This window comes from Rhagoletis pomonella, unplaced genomic scaffold, assembly GCF_013731165.1.
Source record: "Rhagoletis pomonella isolate Grant_MI unplaced genomic scaffold, Rhpom_1.0 Rhpom_scaffold_00005, whole genome shotgun sequence".
Lineage (NCBI taxonomy): Eukaryota > Metazoa > Arthropoda > Insecta > Diptera > Tephritidae > Rhagoletis > Rhagoletis pomonella.
The window spans coordinates 54,960,546-54,984,586 of NW_023458559.1; the positions used below are offsets into that span (position 1 = coordinate 54,960,546).

At 33.0% G+C, this 24,041-nt stretch overlaps 1 protein-coding gene across 2 annotated transcripts in view; it reads left to right on the forward strand.

Moving 5' to 3' along the window:
• LOC118739254 (ankyrin repeat and BTB/POZ domain-containing protein 2-like) overlaps window positions 1-24,041 on the forward strand; it is a 167,787-nt gene that overhangs the window by 46,584 nt on the left and 97,162 nt on the right. For both annotated transcript variants that reach the window (XM_036470473.1, XM_036470472.1), the window contains exon 2: window positions 16,468-16,493. The gene's annotated coding sequence lies outside the window, so the exon portion shown is untranslated. The remainder of the gene's footprint in view (window positions 1-16,467; window positions 16,494-24,041) is intronic.

The following is a 24,041-nucleotide window of genomic DNA, read 5'->3' on the forward strand; positions in this document are numbered from 1 at the left end:
CTCCGACCGAACTTAGACGTTCTTACTTGTTTGTTATTAATTAAAATTTTTCGTTTTGAATTATTTTTCTTGTTATTTTTAGAGTTTTTTTTTTTTTTCATTAGGAAAAAATATATTATTTAATTACATCTAATTTTGACTTATCCTATGTATTTTTTCCTTTTTAAATTAATTACTTTTATTTCATTATTCGATATTTTTAATTTTTTGATGTTATTCTTTTTACAAAGAAGTCTATTTTTTTAATTTCATTTAATTTTTAGGAACTTATTCTATTTCGTTTTTTTAATATATAATTTGTTTCTTTAGTTAAATTTTCTTTAAATTTTTAGATTTTATTGTTTCTAAAAGAAAGATATTTTTTATTTTCATTTATTTTTTAGAAATATATTTAATTTATATTTTTCTTTTTTTTTAATTTAATTTATTTTTTCTTTGGTAATTTTATTGTTTTAAAAAGAAAAATATATATATTTTTACATTTAAATTTTAGGGTCTTATTTAATTTTGTTGCCTTTTTAATATACATATATTTTTTTAGTGTTCAGATTATGTTTTAAAATTAAAACTGTTTTTTTTTTTTTAATTACGATGTTCTAATCTTCTTAATTTATTTATTTTTCTTTTCCTAATTCAGTTTTTAGATTTTATTGTTAAAAAAGAAAAAAAAATATTTTATTCAATGTTTAAAAATATTTTCATTTATTTTTGCTTGGTTTTCGTTCCATTATTTTTTCATTTTTATTTTTTTTTAATTTAATTTTCGTTTTTATTGTTTTAAAAAGAAAAATATATACATATGGGCAAATAGGTAATTGGGCCCCAATTGGGCCAAAATTAGAGCCCAATTGGAAAAAACTTTTGGCTCTGATCGGGCAACCTGAAAAAACTTTATCATAATGGGCAACAATTTTTGCGTCTTCAACTGGCACGAAAATCTGCTAGCATCATATAAGTGCATTTTCAGAAAAAAAATCATAACTCGAAAACGACGAATTTTAGCATATTGCTACTCGTACTGAAAATAGTTTATACTATTCCCTAATAGACAAAAAAGTTTGAGAGAAAAAAAAGATGTGGCAATTTGAACAAAAAAAATTTTTTTGTTGATAAACAATAACACAGGTCAACAACGTTTTGTTCTAGGAAAGTGTAGGGTCATTTTCGAAGTCATTTTTTGCGTAGAATCCGAATCCGGGGTTTAAATTGCTCTATCACGTCAGGATTTTGAGATATCCTAACCTAAAAGTGCTTTTTGCCCATTTTTGAGGTTACGTACCTACGCAGATTTTGCTCTTCATAAAAAAGTAAACGTGGTATTTTAAAGTATAAGTCTTCCTCTTTTAAATGTCGTTGAGTTTGCTTAGATATCTTTATTTTTCACTGAGATATCGCATTTTGAAGTTTCCATGTTTGTGAATGTAATCGACCGTATCACGTCTCATGTTATCTCAATGGATTTTCGAATATCGAAAAATTCACAAACATGGAAACTTCAAAATGCGATATCTCAGTGAAAAATAAAGATATAATTAATTATTAATAAACAATTACTGATTTTTAGTTCACTAGATCGATTCAGTAGATCAATATCTGCAATTTTAAAAAAAAATCGTTAAAATCCTTGCTTTTTTTTGCGACAGTTATAAGCGATTTCATCAAAAGTTGCTATTAAGAGAGGAAAAAAGAAGCGTTCGTACTTAAAAAGAAAAAAATTCATTATTCGAAAAATTCGCATTTCTGAGCAAAAAGAAAATATACGTGTCTCCTTAAATTGTTCAAGGAACAATCCCTGTGAGTTTTATCGCAAACTTAAATTCACTTTCCGCCGGCCTGGGTAATTTGAGATGGAATGAGCCATATATATATTTTTAATGAAATTAAATTTCTAAAAAACTTTTACTTAGTCTTTCGAAAGACAGTAAAGAACTTACAAGATAGTTGCCAGAACTGACAACTGTCTTACGAAAGACTTTTATCTTTCGCGAAGACTGTGGTGAGTTGAAAGATCCAGAATTGCCCCGTTAAGCTATCTGTAGCAATATGTATGAAGACTTCAATAACAATGCCGCAAATACCGTTTATCTATCTAGAAAATTTGTCGTGGAAGCTGGGCCCACTCAAATCTTTATCTAACAAAAAAATAAATAAAAATCGTGGCTGTCAAAACATTAATTTGCCGCCGACTAACTTCTAAAAAATATTGTCACTACTAAAATTACAAAATATTAGCAATAAAAAGTACATTAATAATCAGTGAAAAGGCATAGTAAGCACCATGACAATACCCGCGGGTAAAAGCAAGCAACAACAGAGCCACCAGAGCACCCAGCGGTGCGAAATTGGCTAAGGAAGCCCAGAACATAACTTAAGCCGCAACTAAAAAAAATGAAAAAAAAACGAGAAATAACAGCAAAAAGTAAACTTTAAACAAACACCTCAACAACAAAGCAAACGGCAATGTGGCGCGCCACTACATTGACCAAAAAGCAACGCGGAAGTCAATGGAAAAAATGTTTGAAAACAAAAAATAATGCTAAATAAATTTCACACTGTGTTTCTTTCTTTTCGTTGAGCAACATTTGACAGGCAAAACTCACAGCCAAGTCGTGGATGCGCAGAGAAATGCTTACATGGTCGCTAACAAATACGCGCTAAACAGCAACAAGCACACCGGTAACAAGTTGTGAAAAGCATAACTGCACATAAATATTCAATGAAAGGCAGCGTTGGCAGGAAGTAGCAGCAATGGAATGAGAAATGACAAAGGCGAAATTGAAAATATAAAACCGCGAACAGAACCGAAAAATGCGCGATGATTTTCACGAATAGAAGTAGGCGATGGTATGTGACGCCGTGACGCTACAAAGGCGGCTTGAGGAGCACAGCGACGATGACTACAAAGCGGCAGAGGATGTGGTATCGGAGTTGTGAAACGGAGTTTGCAAGTTTCCTCTTTGCCTTCCAATTCTTGACTTTGCTCGGTTGGTGTTTGTGTGTTTTTGGATTTTTTTGATGTTGTTCCTGCGTTTGCTTTCAACGTTCTTGTTATTGTTTGGATTTTTTTTTGTTATTGTTGCTTGTTTGCTGCTGCTGCTGATAGGCGAACTTTCAAGTTCAAGAACCAGTTGTGTGCGTTGCATCCTCAATCGCCGGGCGGCAGCGGCCAGTCGCCAGTCGCGCAGCCTTCAATAGCCGGCTGTGGCAAGCAGCTAGAAGCAAGCTTCTTTCACTTAAATACATATGTAGCTCGCAAACACACTCGCATGCTTTTCAGCCAAACAACAACCTTCTATTCCTACTCTTTCAACCTTCCATCCATATTTTCCAGCTCCTCATTCGCTCATGCATGCAACTTGCTGCTGGCTGCTCGCATATTTATGCTTTCAACATTTTGTGGCAAAAGTTTACTTCGACGTCTTTTTGTTTGGCGGACTACTGGACTGTTGGCTTCTTTTTTCTTTTCGCTATGCGTTCGATGCTCTTCACACCGGCTTTGTTGCTGCTCTTGTTCTTGTTGTTGTTAACATTGTTTTTGATATTGTTGTCGTCGTGTTATTGTTTTTGTAGCCTGTGGCGTTGGCTTCATTTTGCTACATTCTTTTGGCATAAGACTTCGTTTACTTTTTTACTCCTCGGCGGCGTTCGATTGTTAGGTTTCATACGTTTTTGCTTCTCCTCGGCTGCACTTAGATTTTTTTTGCGGCATATTTTACATTTACTTACGATCTTACTTAGTTGTTGTTGTTGTTTTACGCAATGTTTTTCATTTTTTCAAGCCTCTCCTTTATTTTTTTTGCGTTTTTGGCATTGTTTTTGCTTTGCCACATATCCTACCGAATTGTGCACAGTTTTCTGAGACGAGTCGAATATAAAATAACAATAAAAACCACTAACTCTCATACACATTCCTTCTTATGAAAGTTAGTTTGTTTGTATGCTGCTTCAGATGTGCAACTTCCTGAGGTTTTTTACCGACGAGTTTTTTATTCGCAGTTTTTATTTGCCGATTTTCGCTGTGTTGAGTAGAGGACGATTACAATTTCTTTGGCTGCTTTTTAAGCAGATGTTTGTGGCAGAAGAGAAATTCTTGAAATTTTTTTGTCTGGAAAAAGTGTGTAACCTGGCTCTAGGTTTATGAAAACAGTTTAGATTATGGCATTCTTTGGTCCCATTAACCGTTTTTTATTAATTAACAGTTTTAGATAGTCGTTTGGAAAAAAATGCTCCAAAGTTAACTTCAATGGAATTCAGAATATTGAGGCACTGGTATGAAGTTGTTTAAGCATAAGCGCCAGTCTTAACCTTAATAACTGAATGAATAAGTATTTTCTTCTACCAAAAATTTTCTGGGTCAGCCACCGAAAATGCTACAAATAAAGATAACTAATCTAATTAAATTTATATGCATATCGGTAGAAAATAATTCAGTCAAAGGGTATCAAAGAACCTTTCCCAAACAAATTTCCTTGATTGCTTCCCAACTCTTTGAAGCCGAGCCGGTTTTTTTAGGGCGATATAAGCAAAAATATTTTTGTTTGGAAACTTAACTTTTATTTCTTCTTCTATATCTATATCTATCTTCTATATATATAAAAATGAAATGTCTTTCGTATGACGGCGATGCCTGACGAAACGGTCGAACCGATTTCAATTCTGTAAAAGGTACATTTTTGGACCTTCTGTATGGAAGGTTTTACGGCAAAAAAAATTCAAAACTTTTTGTTGTTGTTCCCAAAAAAAATTAAAACCTGAAACGTCACAATTTCACAATTTAATAGAGTTTTCCGTATACATATTGTATGTCACTTAGCTACCAAGCGGCTGGAACAATTTCGTTCATATTTGGAATATATGTTAGCACCTTAAAGGGAAATATTCCGTCAAAAACTTAAATCGCTAGGTGCTGGGGCAGATTATTCCCAAAAACTGCATTTAGTTGCAGATTTGGCTCATATTTAGAACATTTGTTAGCCAATTGAAAAGGAATAGTGCTATAGGAATATTTCTAACGTTCTTATACAGTGGGATAATGATGGATATCTGCATATATACATACGTCATAATAAAATGCTATGAAATAACACCAAATTTGTGTTATTTCCCAATTTAATGTAAAAAACACAAATTTGCTTTATTTCATTTCTCGTGGAGCTATAGGACCAACTTTTAAACTTAACAATTGAGTAATAAAGCAAAATAGTCCTATGTTATCCTATATTATATGATCATTTATCTTCACGATAAAAAAATTTTCATTCCATTATCTTTTTTATAAGCGAAGATCTACGATTTTGAAAACAAAACTCGTATTTTGCCTATAGTGCGCCGCCCCGCGCCACCCCGCGCCACCCGCGTTCGACATTGGAATGGCTGCATCTATATACATATACATAGACAGGCATGCATCATTCGACTGGGAACAAATTTCTCCTGGGTTTCTAAATCGCATTGAGCGATTGTTATTTTCCTTTTAACTTTTGGGAGAGAGTAAAACTTTTGTGAAAATTTTGAAAATTTTTTGTGAAAATCTTGAAATTTTTTTGTGAAAATTTTGAAATTTTTTTGTGAAAATGTTGAAAAATTTTATTTTTTATACAACGTGGTTGAAAATCATAATGCGTATTTATTTTGCCCTCCTATGCTCTTAGGTTTCCTTACAGGGACTTTTATTGGCTTACACATCTAACCGAGGAGGATAATGTCTTTGGTCGTTTAAACTTTTTTACTTTACATACCGCTTTTTCTTGTAAACGCTTTTTTTGCATTGGCCTACGCAAATGTTCTTATTAGGCGCCGTGAAGCAAGCGGGCACTGGCTAGTTTTTTTTTATAAAAATGTACTAAGATTTAGTCTATACCATTTATGGAACTTTCTTTTAACGATAGCAATAGCGTTTTTTAGTCTATACTTTATACTGATCAATAACTGTCACTTTCAAAAACGATATTTTGAAAAAAATTCAAAATCAAAAATCTTAATTTGGCAAAGAACTACTAAATATTTCTACCTATTTCAACACATTATTACTCATTCTAGTTAAGACTTAGTACATACATTAGAAAAATATAATTTTTTCACGCTAGTAAGCGCTAACCTACATTTTGCAAATCCATCGATACCGGTATACTTTCAGGAAATGTTAACAAAGTCCGGTCTGGTTTCGCCCAGTTTATTTTATTCACTCAAAAACAAAAGACTTAAGCAACGAACCTGTAGATTAAATTCAATCAGGGCAAGTGATTGGCAAATATGCCTCGGATATCAAACTTAAATATAAGACGCACAAAAAATGCATTCCCAAAAAATGTTTGCAGCTGTCAACCAGTTAACCCTTTCAAGTGCACATTCCTTCTAGCAACACTTTGCCACACAAACAACAAGTGATGACTGGCCAATACACAGCTGATATGGAACATTTGCTCTTATTCGCCCGGAGTATATTTTAGTTAACCGCACCATTTTGATAGCACTCCTTACCCTCGGCCTTCTTTCTCTCCCTTCCCTCCCTCCTCATTCTCCACCTTCAACCATGCAGCTGAATGCGTGATGAATGACAGATAAAATGATGGACCTAACAAAGTGCATACCTTGGTGCTGTTACCTTGCCGTTGTTGATTTTGTGACCCTTCCGTTTTTGTGTGTTTCGGTGTTGTAGCTGTTATTTACGATGCTAATAATTATGATGACGATGCGGCGAGGAGTTGTGCTTGCTGCTGTTGGTGCTATGGAATGCTGACCTGCTTGCGGGGCCTGGAACTGGACAGAAAGGGAGGAAAAAATCTTTCTGATCGCGGCATTTCCTCCATTTACTGCCATATGCCGTCCGTTTCGTATTAATGCAGCACTCACATGTACATGAAAACACTCTTATTTTGAAGTGCGTGCGTGTAATTACGTTTTTGTATTAAGGGCATTTACTTGTTTGCCGTTGAAATTCTTTTTTGCTTGTTTTTGTCTTTTCTTCAGTTAGCCAGTAAAATGATGGGGATATAAGCGTTTGTGTTTATATTTTTGTTGCTTTTGTTTTGTAGATATTATGAACCTATATGTATGTAAATGTTTTGTTTTCATTAATGACAGCTTTTGTGGTGTTTAACAAAAATTTTAATTTAAGCAAATTATCATGTTTGCAACAAGGGCTTTCGAGTGGCCAATATCTTGATGCGATATTACGGGATACTCTTAAATATAATTTTTTTTTTTGTTAATAATTTTCATTAAATATGTGTACATATGTTTCTCTTTAGAGGTCGCATATTTTTAAGCGGAACAATATTTTTGGATTTTTTGTCAGCATTGGGTTTCTTAAACTTTGTTCAGTTCAGTCCGAAAGTCTAGCAGTAAGTTAATTTTTACTCTCTTACTTCTTCTCCGGCAGAGCCATACTATTCACCAATAACTGGTTACTCGTTTTGCATAGTAAGAAGGGATATTGAAATGCCTGGGTAATTTGCCAGCCAAATGATTCCCGTGACCTGCCATCAATTTTGTACCTTTATACTTACATGAGAAGGCCCTGAATAACCGTTGTAATTGCTGCCACTTTACCGGATGGTAACTGTGTATAATACATGTGACCAGTCCTTATCGTCCTTCTGACTTGAATATCTTTCCAGCCGTACTAAAGGATAGACTGCTACGATAGACCTTGGGATGTTATCTTAATTTAATATATTCTTGTTATTAACAGTGCGGACAGGTTTGTACGTCCTCCAGCAAAATGAAAAGAAACGCCATTCACCAATACGGTGTCACTCTGAGCTCGTTTCCTTGGCCTGGAACCTTCATGAGAACCGCCTGCTTTCCAACTTTAACCAAACCCAGAAAAACTCACTGAGTGATTGGGCGAATTTTTTTGAAAAGATCTTTTCCGGATAACTCCAAATTCAAAGCATGAAAATCATTTCGTTTTATAAATAATATCTTTATAAAGAACATTTCGTCACTGGACTTGAATAAAAAAAGCGAAACAAGACGCGTGAAAAAAATGTACTAAAAGCGAAGCTTAAAAAAAATTTTCAGTGAAGAAAAATGCATAAACCTGGATTCATATCTGGCTAAAGACTGTCACTACAGCATGATTCCCCAAATTCTTTGTATACTGTTACACCCGCAAATACAGTAGACCGCGAAAATAACTTTACGCGGCTTTCTTCGCCATTAACTACAGGGGCGGTCAAAAATGGATGAATGGTGCTTCGTTTTAATATTTCCTATGTTCTTCAAGTTAAAATTTGTTTGATATTTTTTTATAAAAATATGGTTCATGCTTTAACAAAACCCGTGTAAATCACACTCTCAAACTTTATGCAGAATTTAGAAAAATTTCAAAAAACTTTATCCAAATTTCGAGCTTGTTAACCTGAATTTTTATAAATTTTATGGGTATGTAGTTATCAGGCTTATACAATTTTAGAATAATAAGTGCAAGTTTTCAGCGGCTAAAAATCGCATTGAGTTTGAGTAATTCTTTTCTTATTGACAGAGTTTGCAGTTCCTTTTTCATACAAATAGCGAAATTAAGGAAAACTGGCGTTGACTTTTTTTATTTTTTTCGCAAACGGTCTTGCCACAAGAAACTCATGTTTATATAGAAAAAAGTGCAAAACGCCGTCAACTTAAAAAAAATATTAAAAATAAATGCGATTGTTTAGCCGCTCAAAACTTGCATTCATTTTACTAAATTTGTAGGAGCCTGTTAACTTCATACCTAAAAAGTTTGTAAAAATTCTGGCTAAGAAGCGCGAAATTTATATAAAAATTTGTGGATTTTTTTAAATTCTATATAAAGCTAGAAAGTGTGATTTATATATATTTGTGTTATAGTATAAACCATGTTTTTATAAAAAAATATCAAACCAATTTTAGCTAGAAAAACGTTGTAAATATTAAAAACAAAACTCCCTTCATCCATTTTTGACCGCCATTGCATGTTAAGGGTATTTCTTCCATGAAGTTTTTTACGCGTCTTTTTCGCAGTCAACTTGTGAGATCGCGTCTAGGGACGATATATTCTAAAAGAGTTTTGTACTGTTTTCTCTTACACGTCATGATTAGTGCAAATCCTCTACAAATTTAAACTTTTAGATCTCTATAAATTTTCTTAATTCAGAGCGATTAAGCAAACTTTTTTTTTTTTTAACTTTTAAAGAAAGTGCGCATTCTCTTTTCGAAGCAGGATTTGGCTTCATAAAGACCATTAATGCTCTATAGTCATAGACATATCTAGTTATTGGAGTTACATATATTCCTCTATAATTTTTTGTGTGTAGATTAATTGCTCTTTCCTTTAAAAAGAAGATCATAAGTCAATACTCTTTATCCGTACTATTGCAGACTTCAATCCTTTATACACTTATTTCTCAAATGATTTTTTGTGTTACAACATGACATCTCCTTTAATAGTTTATGAAATTCAAGAACTCAGACCTCAATTTGAAGAAGGGGAGTTCACTTGCGAAAAATAGTCACGTTATTTGAATTTAGTTATTTCTGAAAAAATTGTTTTTGAAAAGCTCCATATATTCCATAATATCGATAAAATTTAATTAGTTAATACCAATTTGAAGGCCAGCTTCACCGCTCTAGGTGAATATACAAACTTTTGAATAGGGTTGTCACGTGTGTACAAATTTAGTGTATTAAATATATATCTTAAGTATCTTAAGCACAGGAGGCCACTGTAGTGTATTGGTTATCAGCGCGCACTACCATTCTTCAGGGCCTAGATCAAGCCCAGTTTCCGACTAACATCAAAATCAGAAGAAGAGAAAAAGGTTTTCTTATAGCAGTCGGCCCTCGGCAGGCAATGGCAAACCACCGAGTGTATTTTTGCCATAAAAAAAACAGCTTCTCATAAAAGTACAATCGCCTTTCGGAGTCGTTGTAAAACTGTAAGTCCTTCCCCTTTATGTGACAATATCCAGGCGCACGCCACAAATTGGAGGAGAAGCTATGCCAATCACTAACATATTGTGTAAGCGCCAATCTATTTTTTTTAATGTTATCTTGATGAATCCTTTTAATCTGGAAAAAATTTGCCGAAAAATATAATAATCCGGAAAAATAGATTTTCCATAGATTTTTTGTAGACAATTATTGATTTTCTTAATTTTGATCGAAATAGTAGAATTGAAATGGTTGCATAGGTTCAAAATTGCAGTAATGCTCAAAATTATTTAGGTTAGAGTGCGTTGTAAAATCTTAGCGGTTCCATTTACAGTTGCTGGATATGATAGAGTTTTGATCAAAAATACAAAATGAAAACATGTGGCATATTGCTTCATCATTGTACTTTAGGTATTTGAAAACCATTATACCGCCGATGGGAAGATGAAACATTGGTTCACGCTGTCAAAATATAAAAAAAAAAAAATTGGCAACCGGCCGTGCTATTATCCCCTTAACAAAGCATCCAAATTAATGAACAGCTTCGAGTGTGTTCGTCGCGAATTCAGCTGCAAGGGAAATGTGTCAATGGAAGTCGTAAACGTCAATTGTTTATGAAAATGTTGGACCAAAAGGTGTAAATAAAAAAATGGTTAGAGGCGGGACTAAGTTCGCCAGGTTCGCTAGTAGACTCGAATATTTACGATTTGAGCGTTTCCTCTATTCAATTAGGAGATACTCTATTCAATGATCTTCATGTAGATATTTTGGATTTGGACATTTAAGATTTGAATATGTTGTATAATTTTTCTCTGTTCAAAGAGGAACTTCTCTATTCAAGGCTTTTCTCGTATCATTTTTTGGAATTTCACAAAGAAAATTGATTTTAAAATTATCTTTGGGTAGACATCTGGCTGTGGCGCCACAATGTTTTTTTCGGGGACGGTAATCATTACGAGTAAAATAATATAAATCAGCATTGTTCGCTTGAAAATAATAATTATTATTGAGTATTATTTTTCCCCTTTAATATAATGATTAATAACAAAATTTTAAAAACCATGCAAGCGCAATCAACTGAAATTTTGAATGTTTTGGGACTTATTCCTTCTATTAGGGTGTCGCTACCTCTGAAAAGTATACGTCGGAAATCACTTTTTTGAGTTTTTTGAATGATCATTATTCTTAAGTGAAAATATAAAACTCAATAATAACTATCTATTATCTTTGAGGGAAAAAATAAAAATCAAAAAATAATCATTATTTTTGTTGACTTTTTGAAAAGGTAATAACGTATATGGATTTTATTTCCCATCACTATGGAAAATGGTGTCAGTTGACGTTATTTCCGTAGATTTTGTTACCTGTCACCTTTTCGATTACAACTCCGTAAAAATTTTAAGCATAGATACGTATGCGTGTAAAAAGCTCCTAATATTATACTTTTCAATTTATAATTAATTCTGGGACTCTTTTGTTCTTATAAGAATTTTATAGACTATTTTATAAATCAAAATGTTAGAGTATTTGCTTTTCAGTTTTGCGCAAGTAAACCAGTATGAAAGTTTTTTTCAAATGAGAGTTCTCGCACTTCAACCGAGGCAGACAGAGTAGCCAAAAAGTTAGGTAGAAGAGCTCCCTCAACTATTCACTGCTTCATTTGTACTCTGGGGATGTGCTTCCTATGGCTGCAAGTCAGACCACATGGATTTCTCTCTTGAGAAAAGTGAGCTTTTGCTTCCATCGCTGCTCTTATCTCGGTATTTTCCCAGTGTCCAATTGTTATTTTAATTTGACCAGATTGAAACCCCTTGTGGTTTAAGCTCCGCTGCTATTTTTGAGATTCGTTGGGACTCTAATGCCTGCATCTGAAAACTGAATTGGTGTTTCTAGTGTAGGAGTTACACGTATTTCGATCTTTTAAGCTATTGCCATAAAACGGTTAAGTAGGCGGGAAACTACAACTACTGAACAGCTGTCTTTACTGATTGACTTATATGACTAAAATTCATTTGGATAAAATAAATAAAACCAAGGGAAAAGTAAGGGCTCAAGCTCTAAAGGCATTTGGTTTATTTTAAGATGTATACATACTTTCTTGTAATTTTTTTTTGTCAATGTATTAATAAAATTCTAACAAAGTGGTTATTTTGCAAATATATATTTTTGTGTAATTTGTAAATTCTTTATGACACACGTACATATGTATGTATATTCTATTGAAAAATATCCTTGACATTTTTTGCTTTTTTCGGCATTTTCAGTTAATAACTATCTAACTAATATTTTTTGCTGGAAGGTCTTTTCAATCAATTTTTATCATCTATGGAATGCTACACTGTAGAACTAAACTGTGAAAAAATCATAGCTTAAAGCTCCAAAGAACTCGTTGTAACAAAGAATAAAAATAAACGAGTAATTTTTAAGCAAAAAAACAAAACCGACTTCAATTCTCATATGAAAATTTAAGTTTATCGTTAATTTCTTCATCATACAATTAAAAAAAAAATATATATATATATATTGACGTGGTCTAAAGTTATGCTGTAACATACGTAAAAACAAGAAAAAAACAAATATTTCGACGAATTGATAACCTTCTCCTTTTTGTGAAGTTGGTTGAAAATACAACGCTTTAATGTTGCCCTCACCAATTTCGTATTTTATTTCCACAATGTATGTCAATAAATTTATTATTATTTTACTGCACAAACCATAAATGTTTTTCCGCTGCGGCTGCCCATATGCCGCCTACTGGCTTTCGCAATACTCTACAACATTCATGGCACTTTTTGTGCAGCCACCTCGACTGGCAACATTACCATCAACAACATCATCGATTCTTCTACTCCACTCTTTTTTTTCATCTTCTTTTGTCGAAAGTATGCATAGACGTTGGCAACACTCTTTGGCTATTCTGACGAAATAACTGTTATTTTATGATACTTTTTGTCGATATTGCGGCTGTGTGTGCGCATGCTTTTTTTTCTTGCTGTAGCCTCTTTGGCTCTTGTGCATTTTCAACTTAACATTTTGCAACAGCAACACCAAACACAACAGCAATGGCAACATTACTTCTACAACTATGTATTCCACCTTCGCTGGCTGGTTCACTGGCTGCCTGTCTGGCTGGTTGTGCAGTGGGGGCGGCTTTACAATTTTGGTAACACGTTTTGCGGGCATACAAATTAGCATTCCGCTCGCAGTGTTTGAGTAGTTGGCGAAATATTTTTATTACATTCCCCAATAAAAGATTGATGTTTTGTTTGTATTTTTTTAAATGCAGCGTTGAACATTTCTTTGCGTTGCTTTTGTTTTGTTTTGCACTGCTAGTGTCTTTATCAACCAAGCAGTCTGTTTGGCTTTGGATGCGACTTTGTCTAACTAGTATGTCTGCAATTATTCTACACCTTTCTGTTGGCATGATAATGCCCCGCGATTCTCCGTAGAAAGAATGGCTAACACTCTCTTCGCAAGCCGCTTGTTACCGTCCCCACCACCACCACCTACCTCACGGCGCATGCGCTGCGACTCCACATTAGCCGCACGATCGCTTGCATTTAAACTACGATTCACATTTCTCATTCGTTGTCTCGAGTGATTTTATCGCTTTATATGCCTGGCAGTTATTGTATTTTGACTTTGGCTTTAACTGTGCATTTCACGCCGACGCCAACTCCTATACAGAGTTTTGTTTATACTTAACTAGTTATAACTGTGACTGGGACTGTGACTGTAGCATATCAAAGCGTTTATTAATTTATTTAAATTCTAGTCCTGCGGCCATTGCACTGCACCGTCACCGTTTGGCACTGCGTTTGCTCCCCGTTCAGCCTATTTTTTTTTATTGATTGCGTACAAATTTATGAGGTGCAATACGAGCGGCGCATAACTGGCATAGCTGGCTGAGTGGGTTTTTGTGGGTGTTTACTGTTCGCCACTGCATGCAACGCAATTCTTCATCGCGACTCGGCTGCATATTTTGGCATAAATAAATACTGATAACTTTTTACTTAGAGTTAGAGGTCAAACAGGTAGGTTAAGTGCACACTTGATTGGCCTAAGGGACGGCAGAAATGAGCATTATTTATTTTACTTGATATTGTAGGGATAATATTGCTAAAATAAAATATTTTTTATTAGTAAAAAAATTTTGCGGAATCTAGACGAGGCCGTACCATTAAAAACGTGAACAGAAAGAGCACTATCTAATTAACTTGAGCAAAGCTGAACGATTTCCCCAAAGGCCAAATTATATTCAGCACCAAAATCAGACTGGACAAGTCCTCTGATATAACATTCAATAAAGACGGAACTATGAGTAAGCAACAGTAGGGTACTAGAGTAACTTGTGGAATTTTTTTTTTTAATTAAATTTGCATACATAAAACAAACTTAAACTTCTGAAATGGGGCATGAAAAAAAGAACACAAAATATGCTCTACACCAGGAGTGTCAGTTAAGGCGAATCTTCATAGCATGCGTATATGTACATACGTATGCGTGCGTTTGGCAGAAAATTTAATATACAAATTTTTATAGCAGCACCTTCATAGCAACTCATGAGATTATAAGAAATTTGTATGCATACTATGAAGGTCCGCCTTTGCTGTTGAAATTCTACCGTTTTTATACCCGAGCGCACTTGTGCACAAGGGTATTATAACTTTGTTCACATAACGGTTGTTTGTAACAGGCAAAACGAATCGAGATAGATATAGACAAATGTATACATAAATGATCAGGATGAAAAGAGAAATCGATTAAGCGGTGGCTGTCTGTCCGTCCGTCCGTCCGTCTGTCCGTCCGTCTGTGCACACGATAACTCGAGTAAAAATTAAGATATCTTAACGAAACTTGGCACGTGTACTTCTTTCGTAGCGTAGGGCGTAGGACGGATGGTATTGAAAATGGGCAAAATCGGACAATAACCACGCCTACCTCCCATATAACGGTAATTTTCAGAAATACGAAAACTGCGATATTTTAGTAACTACTGAAGATTATTCACTCAAAATTGATATTTGCAATAACTTTTAGACGAAAAATAAGAATATTATTAATTTTTGGAAAATGGGCGTAGCCACGCCCACTTAGTGTTACATGTGTATATCTTGGCAACCGCTGCACCGATTTCTTCCAAACTTGGCACAGTTATTGGCCTTGGTACAGGATACCAAATGGCCGAAAATTTTAAAAATGGGACAATAACCACGCCCACATCCCATATACCGGTAATTTGGAGAAATACGAAAAATTCGATAAATCCGTAAATATTGAAGCTAATTTATTCAAAATTGATGCTTGCAGCAATTCTTTATCAGGAAATACGCTTATCATAAAATTTTGGAAAATGGGCGTGGCACCGCCCACTTATGATCACATATATGTATCTCGGTAACCGTTCTACCAATTTGTACCAAACTCGGTATGGTTATTGTGCTTGCCACATAAAAGCAAACGGTTCAAAATTATTGAAATCGGTCTAAAATTACGGCTTTTCATATAACGGTAAACTTTAGAAATGCTCGAAACGTCAATATTTCGAAATTTAAGGACGTTAATTTATTCAAAATTGATACACCCTTGGAACTCACCCGATACAGTTTGCCCATAAATTTCGATAATTTGATGCATATCGATAAAGCGATGAATTTTAAAAGCACTAAAATCCGATTACTCAACAAGATTCGCAAATTCGACTAATTGCGATAAATCTCGATAACTGTGCATTTCGAGGACTCGATAAATTTCGATAATTCAAAAATGTATATATCTGGTATTAAGTTTGCTGTTTATAAAAAGGAAGGGAAGCAACTTCTACGTCACACGCAAATTCCATAAGACACGTTCTCCGTTTTTATGTCCGTGGGTAACTGCGCTTTAAGTTTCTGTGTCTATAAGTATCGACAACTTAATAAACATTGATCAATTTGAATAACTCTATGCGTTGCGATAACTCAATAAACATGGATAACTCCATAAAATTCGATAGCTACACACTTTGATGATTCGATAAGTTCTGGTAATTTAATAGCTTTCGATAACCAAATTTTCTATGACTAAATTTATTTCAATACCTGTCGAAAAATTTCAATAAACTTTGTTACCCTTTCAGTTGCCTTTGTTTTCATTTTCGTCTTAATCTTCAAATTTGCTTTCACTTTTTTTCTGATCCGTTCTTTCTATAATTTAATTCTTCATCATCACATTTATTTCAATTACATAGTTGCTTTTCATATAGGAAGTAAAACAAAATGCGAAGACCACTCAAATTGGAGAGGTTGCAACAACAACTATACACAAATAAGGAAACTTTGGCCCTAATTTTCAACCAATTTTGAAATTATAAAAACTCTCCTCATCTACAGAAAAGTACCCTTCGAACGGTCTTGAAGTCGCCAAACAAAGGCGGACAAAATTCATGCGAGCATATTAATATAATATAGATAAATAAACTCAGAAAATATATTCGTAAGTGTAAAAAATAGTTCTTCGTTATTTTTGTTTTATTCCTTCAAGCACAGTCAGTAGCCCGAACTAATTTTTCTTTATTTTATTTATTTTTTTTTTCAGATATTCACCATGCGTCACTAATCAAGGTAAGTTTGTGACAATCACAATATTTTTATTTCCAAAAATCTCACCAAAGTGCTCCAAAAATATTTTAAAAAATTGTCTATTAATTTTAAGATCTCCTCCCTTGTTATATTTTCGACTAGTATGTCAATGCAACCACAAGAAGTCTTTCCACTATTCAGCAGTTATTTTTCCCATGAAATTATTTAATAGCTTTTTAATTTTAATATTTATTTGTAACGAGTTTAATAGTAAGTACGAACTGTAAAGACTTCCGCAACATCCTGTGCTGCTAAAGAAAATACAAAAAAATAGGTTACCACTAAGAATGAGCAAACCTAGTTGATAGCTGTAATAATTTTCCAATAACGATACACATTCAACTTCGAAGCGAACTAAGCGCAATATTGCATTCGCAATCATATTTGCCCGTACAAACCCGTTCCATTAGAATGTTCTTCCATAAAATAATCAGTTCCGTTTGAACATAAACTCGCAGCAAATTATTTGCGTGAAGGCTATTATTAGTCGTGAAATGAGGTGAAATTTAACATAAGCGAACAGCGAAGATTGCTTGGCCAAGAAAAGAGTGGAACGTTTAACCGATAAGGTGGCACAACTACAGCAGATGGGTTGGCCGAATTGCGGTAATGAATGATGGGCACAAATTATTCATTAGGCTGTGAGAAGTTAGTACCGATACTGCTACTGCCGCACAGTGGAGCTCTGGCAAGCAACTCAAATACTTCTTATTAAAGTCAATTGGGTAATAAATTTTTTTTTTCAGATTTTGGTGATAAAAAAGAGGTGTAAATATGAAATTTAAAAATGCTTATATAGAAATATACATACAAATTAATGAAGAAATATATATTCAAAAAGAAAAAAAAAATAATAATAATGCTCCAAAAGTTGCAAGCGCATACAAAACGTGTTGAAGTTCTTCTGGTGTTGAGCACACAAAGAGTGTGTCCCGGTGTGTAATTGTGTTTGTAGGTAGCTTTAATTAAAAATCAGCAACAAAACCGATCGCCAGTAGTAAAACGTTCTCATCATCGTCGGGTCTACGTAACCGAAACGACCCAGATCTATATATGGCCACTTGGCCATAGTTGTCACTCCAACTGATTCCCCAAAAACCCTTGAGGGAATTGTTATGCTATTACAATCACAACAACAGTAGTAGTAAAATGTGAGTAATAAGAAGACCAAGCTAGGACCTATTCAACGTGAGTCCATGAAAATGATTTGAAAATTTGTGAAAATTAAAATAACTAAAAACAATCCTAGATGTACTGAACTTACCGAGAGGAGTTGCCAAAATATATGAAGCTTGGTAAAGATTCATAAATAATAAAATTACGCCCAAGAACGCAGAACATTTTATCTTTAAAAGTTGGTTTATTCTGAAAGCACACCTCTTGCTAAGGTATCAAATTATTCATAATTGTTTGTAGAATACAATGTATACTTAAAAAGTTTTTAAAACGAAATGCTCCAAAAACTATACGCGATAAACTGAAAATTTTGAAAATTGTGAGAAGTAGAGTTACAAACTTTTAGTTGCTTGCCATTTAGTTATTGTTTAAAGCACACTTTAAGTACCTACTACATATGAAGTATCCACATAAGTACTAATTGCCCATAAAATTTCAAACCAGTATATGGTGTGCTTCAAAAGTTATGCCGTAATAAATTTTTCGCCTCTTAAAAATTACATAAAAAACTCACTTGTTTTTAATAATTTTTTGAATGAAAACATCTATAACTCAAAAGTTAAGGCGGATACGTATGCGTGCGTTTGAAAGAAAAATTTAATGTACAAATTTTAATACCAGCACCTACAAAGCAACGCATGAAAATGTATATGAATTTTAATTTCTAAGCGTAAATGTCAAACGCACGCATACGGATACGTATGCTATGAAGTCCGCCTTTATGCACCAAATTGATAAAAAAATTTTTTGAGGCTTCAAGTATATATCTAAGAATTATATCCATAAGCAACCAGCTTCATATAGTTTACAACAATGAAAATAAAGTTAAATAGCTCAAAGGTTACCTGTTTTTAGATTTCCCATATAATTCAAAAAAAATTTTACAAGGAGCAATAAATGGGAAAAATTCTACATTTCTATGAATCTTTTAAATTACAAATACAAAATTTTAATCCTAAATTCATTGACCATACAAAAAAGTAAATAAGAAAACAAAGATCTTAATATTCAACGGTTATTTTCGATCCCTGCAGGGGCAGATTAATTTTAAAAGTTATTTAAAAAAAACGGCGCATGATCTTATAAATTCTTAGGGAAAACGCCAAAGCTCTTTAATATTGTTGAAGCTTGTTTTTCAAAACAAAAGTTAAAAATATTTAAGGTAACGCGCCGAAATAAGCATTAAATAAAATTTGTTTCAACGCCCTTCGCTTGATTTCCAACTTTGTATTGTTAATTTTTGATAGATTAAAGTAACTTGAAACTTTTTAAGATATGGCAAATCTGTTCGATTTTTTTTAATAACATCATAGGGGCATATAATTCATAAGATTTTTCTGCTTTTTAAAAGACTAAACTAACTGCGATTTTTTGACATGTCACAACTATATTTACGGTGACCATACGTCCTGTATTATTGCCCAGGTACTTTATCTATTATATACAGAACGCCAAATGCTCTGTATTTCTTTTAAGGTCCCGTATTTGTCCCGTAATCGCTACTTTGATGCCTTAAAAGCTCATGAAAATAGCATGCCAAATCTGAACGCTTGTGATTGAAATCTATAAGGACATATGTATTTACCGAGATGGTTTCTGAAGTTATAATTTTGGGAGTATGAATAGAAATTGGATGTTAAAAATACACAGACCAGCAAAAATGGGGAAAAATTTTGATGCGGAAAATGGTAAAGCTGGGTTCGCTAGATTTTTTGATGCTGATTAAGAATCCGTAAGTAAAAGTAAAAGTAGAGTAAAAGTTTCCATCGCCTCCAGATTTTGAGAAGAATGAGGTCAAAGTGTCAAAAAAGCGTATTGTTTTTGCAGTATATAAGAAGCTCTAGAAAAGAAACAAAAGGTTATAGAACCTTCCACTTAAGCTTTAATTAAAGCTACTAAAACTATCGACTACTATCTCTGAAAATACCATCCCTGCACCTTGACCTGATGGTCACTTATAGTTATGTCATGTATGTTACAAACTTGTTTTATTGAATATGTTTTAATTACTGAAACAGGTGGCAATCTCCTTCACAATTTGGTCTGAATCCAAGCTTTTCTTTTGCTGCTAATATTATAGATTTTCTGTTATTTCTGTTATCATGCAGCTGGCAATCTTCTTAAAACTATGTTGACAACTCAATCTTGGTAAATGATCTGCATTTGATATGCGCTCAATACAATTTTACTCTATTTACCAATTTTTACGTTAATCAAGTAATTTCATAATGGGTGGCAACCTTCTATAAAATTGTAAATGCCTGCATCTTTTTGGAAAGATCGTTTAGAGTTCGATGCCATTATTTGATAGGTCGTAAACTAAATCAAATTCCACGCCTCACCATTATTGCTCCACTGCACTATGGTCTAGCGATTATCATTTGCTGGTCAAAAGTCGAGAAGTAACCAAATTGATTTGAAACTTAGTGTTTGGGGGTTTTTAAAGTCGCTAATTTCGAATATAATGTCAGATTTTCGAAATTAAAAATAGTAGATCCAATATCGAATCTGATATAAGATTTTTGGAATTTAAAATGGCGGATCCCATATGGCGCCCAATTTTATAATTTATTCCTTTTCCTGATTTCGAGTCTGATAGCAGATATTTTAAATTCAAAATGGCGCATTCAATATGGCCACCAAATTCTATAATTTCTTCTTTTTCACCAAAAACGTATATAAATATTCGATGACTTAAAATCTGAGGACAGATTTTTGAAATTAAAAATGGCGGATCCAATATGGCGTGTGGGAGATTTCTAAGAAAAAACCCCATTATTCAAAAAATGCAAAAAAATGCAACATGATTCGCAGCCCACAAACTGTAAATTGAACATTTTTTTGCCCACAAAGCTTGATGACCGCCAAATGAAACCAATTTTTTTATAGCTCTATTTAAAGTGGAATATTATTACCCAAATTAGAGCCCATTTTGAAAATCAGTTTTATTTTATTTAGCAAACTATATGTTAGTTTTCTTTTTTATTAATCACACAAATATTACCTTCGTATTCATTTCCATTCTCTTTTTTAAAATATCTTTCTAATTCAAAGACTAATACCATTTAGAGCTACAAGAATACTGACTACGAAAGAAAAAAATATGTAAACCTTTAGCAAAAATGCCATCCTTAACAGCTGATATCTCAACGGGAAAACTCTTTAAGAAAATCGATTTATCGATACTTTTAAAAATGACTTTTGGCCAGCAAACAGTAGCTGCCAGACCATAGTGCATTGTGCCCCTGCATTCGCCGCTTAATTTCACGTAAAACTGGTAGCCGGCCTCGTCATGTGCTTGTGCACACGTCAACTCACGTACGCACCACCCGGTACATATGCGCTTACTTTCTTTATTAAATTCGAATGCCACAAATCATATGCACAGCATGCATGGTATGGTGATTGGAAGCAGCCAGCAAACATGGACAACAAACGATGCTTGAAACCAGGAAAAGAGAAGATAAAAAACAACATCAAAAAAATGGAAAACACTGGCCAAAAAGGGAATAAAGTAAACTTTAATGTATGTATGTATGTAGTAGCGAGTGCCTTCGGCTTTTGATCGGGGAACGAGTGAATATATAATTGTGGCCACAAACAAATTACCCACCTGAATAAAATATGGCTAACGAAGCAGGAAAGCTGATAAGCATTATTTTTGGTGGCAACATGCATAAAGCGGAGTATCATTAATATTACATGATTACAAAAAAATAAATAAAAATGACTGCCGCCGCTAAACAGAAAAAAAATATGATTAATTTTTTGAATGTTCGAAAAATTTTGAGGCACTCAAAGAGGTTGAGCATCAGCGGGCATAACTAAAATTGCAACACGCCTAAATGGTAGCAATACCATTTAGCGTTTTTCACTTAAATTGAGAAAAAATCTTGCAAGGAATTCTTAAGAAATTTGTTTTATTTTCTTTAAAGAAGTGTGTTTTCTTAAAATTTTTATTTTTTTAATGGGCTGAAGAATTTTCTTGACATCTGGCGATGTACGATTGAATGAATTATTTTTCCTTCTTTTCCACAAAGAAAATACGAAACAAAATAATTATATATCGATGTATGTAATTAAAAAATTAATATTGTTTGAACTTGAATTATTTAATATTTAAAAAATTAATTCTCTTATTTTTTTGTAAACATTGTTCCTATGATTTGCTAGTTTAATTTGTTCTACTCTTGACCTTCAATCAGTTAAGGAGTACCTCCTAGGTATGTTTTTACCGAAATATCTTTGATTAGGGTTGCCTCCGAAAGCGTAGTTCTATGAATATTTTTATAACCCGTAATGTCGAAAATTTTTGAAAATTCTGGTAAAAATTTCTCAAAAAGTACTTATTTTCTTTAAAAATGAAATACTTTTTGGTGTAGGGTTGCCACCAAAAAAGTAGGTTTGCTATTTTTTAATAACAATTTTTTTTTTAATTTTTCGTAGAAACTGTTCCTTTGATTTTCTGGTATTGATTTGTTCTACTCTTATGTACGTTTTTTCCAAAATTATCTCGGAGTAGAGTTGCCTCCAAAAACGTCGATTTATGAATCTTTCTATAACCGGCTATTTCGAAACTATTTGAAAAGTTTGGTAAAAATAAATCGAATATTTCTAAAAGTACCTATTTTCTTCAAAAAAATACTTCTGAGTAGAGTTGCCACCAAAAAAGTAGTTTCATTATATTTCTAAAATCAAATTTCTAAACTTTATAAATCAAATAAGAGCAAAAAACATCACAAAGTCCTTACATTTTCCACATCTATTTGCGTGTAGGGTTGCCACCGAAACTGTAGTTGTATTAACTTTTAATATATAGCGTATAACTTTTCTTAGAAAATGTGTTAAAAATAAATAACATCAGAAGTGCCTATTTTCGTGCAAAAATATTTTTGCCACCCAACAATCAGTTGTATTAACTTTTTTGATTCCGAAATTTTTTAAGATTCTGGCAAAAATTAAAATCAGTACTATAAAGAATTAAGGAATGCCTTATTTTTCAAGAAATATTTTTGAATAGGGTTGCCACCAAAAAAGTAGTTTCAGTAACTATTTCCCTGTAGTCAAATGTACTAGTTGTAAACTACCTCACAACTGGTATGAACCGCATGCCCAACTAGTCAGCCAACTATCTTTTTTCCATGCAATCAACTGGTATTTTTAACATGGTGATGTCCTACGAGATGGCAAATGTCAGATTTCGGCCAGAAATATACCAGTCTCATACTGGTTCAAAATAGACAGAAAAATACTAGTCCAATTATGGCCCAAAACCACTACTTTGGAAGTCAAAAAATAAAATGAATTCACCAATATACAAAAAAAAAAGTTTTGATTAATTACACTTTAATACATTACACATTTTTATTAGGCACCCTTAGATTTGCCAATAATTAGTGTTAAATTTTTTGAGTATTAATTAAAAGGAAAAATAAATACATACATAAATATTTCAAACTTTCGAACATAAATTTAAATGCATTTTCCATTATATAATATTAAAAGTAAAAGCTTTCGGGTACAGTAAATATTATATTTTTATCTTTTTTAATAATATTGAATATGGAAAAGAAAACATTCTATTTAGTTAAAAATAAAACGAATATTTTAGTTATTTTTGAGTGAACTAAAATAAAAAATAAAAGTTTTCATTAAAATAAATTAAATTCATCAACTATTTCAGTAGTTACTTTTTAAAAAATTTTAAAAGTAAATAAATAATTCAAGCAGTTATTAAATATTCTTAATTTTTGTCTATACTTTGGCTTGTTGATTGAGAGTGGAAATTAATCAAATAAGTATATTAATCGTGTAAGTAAAAAAAGTCAAACATAATTGAAAATGATCAAAAATAATATAATTAATAATCATTTAACAGGTATCGTATAATTGCGAGTACGTACTCTCTTTAACGGTTTACAATATACCCGAATAAAAATTATTATATTTTGTGTACTCTATTGTATTAAACTGTCGAGGTCAAATAAAACAGGGCATGAATAAATCGTTTTGTACTTGGTACAAGTCTGGGCATTTTCGTACTAGTTCGGTTACACTCAGGAAATTCTAGTTGTAAACTAGTATTTTTCCTGACTAGTTTGGGGTTTCACTTCAGGGTTAATATGCATTTTCTAAAACACCTTTCTTTAACTGAAAATGTTGTTTTTTTCTTAGAACGCTTCCGTCCCTTATTGGCCCCTTTTTTTGAAAACTTCTTAGTGTCCACTGCTCCTATTGACTCCACTTGCATGTTATCCCTGCTCAGCACGCCATTAATTTTAGACTGCTTCGTCATTCTTAGTTTTTATTTTTTATTTTTTATTTTTTATTTCTTTGGTTTACCACTCTGCTACC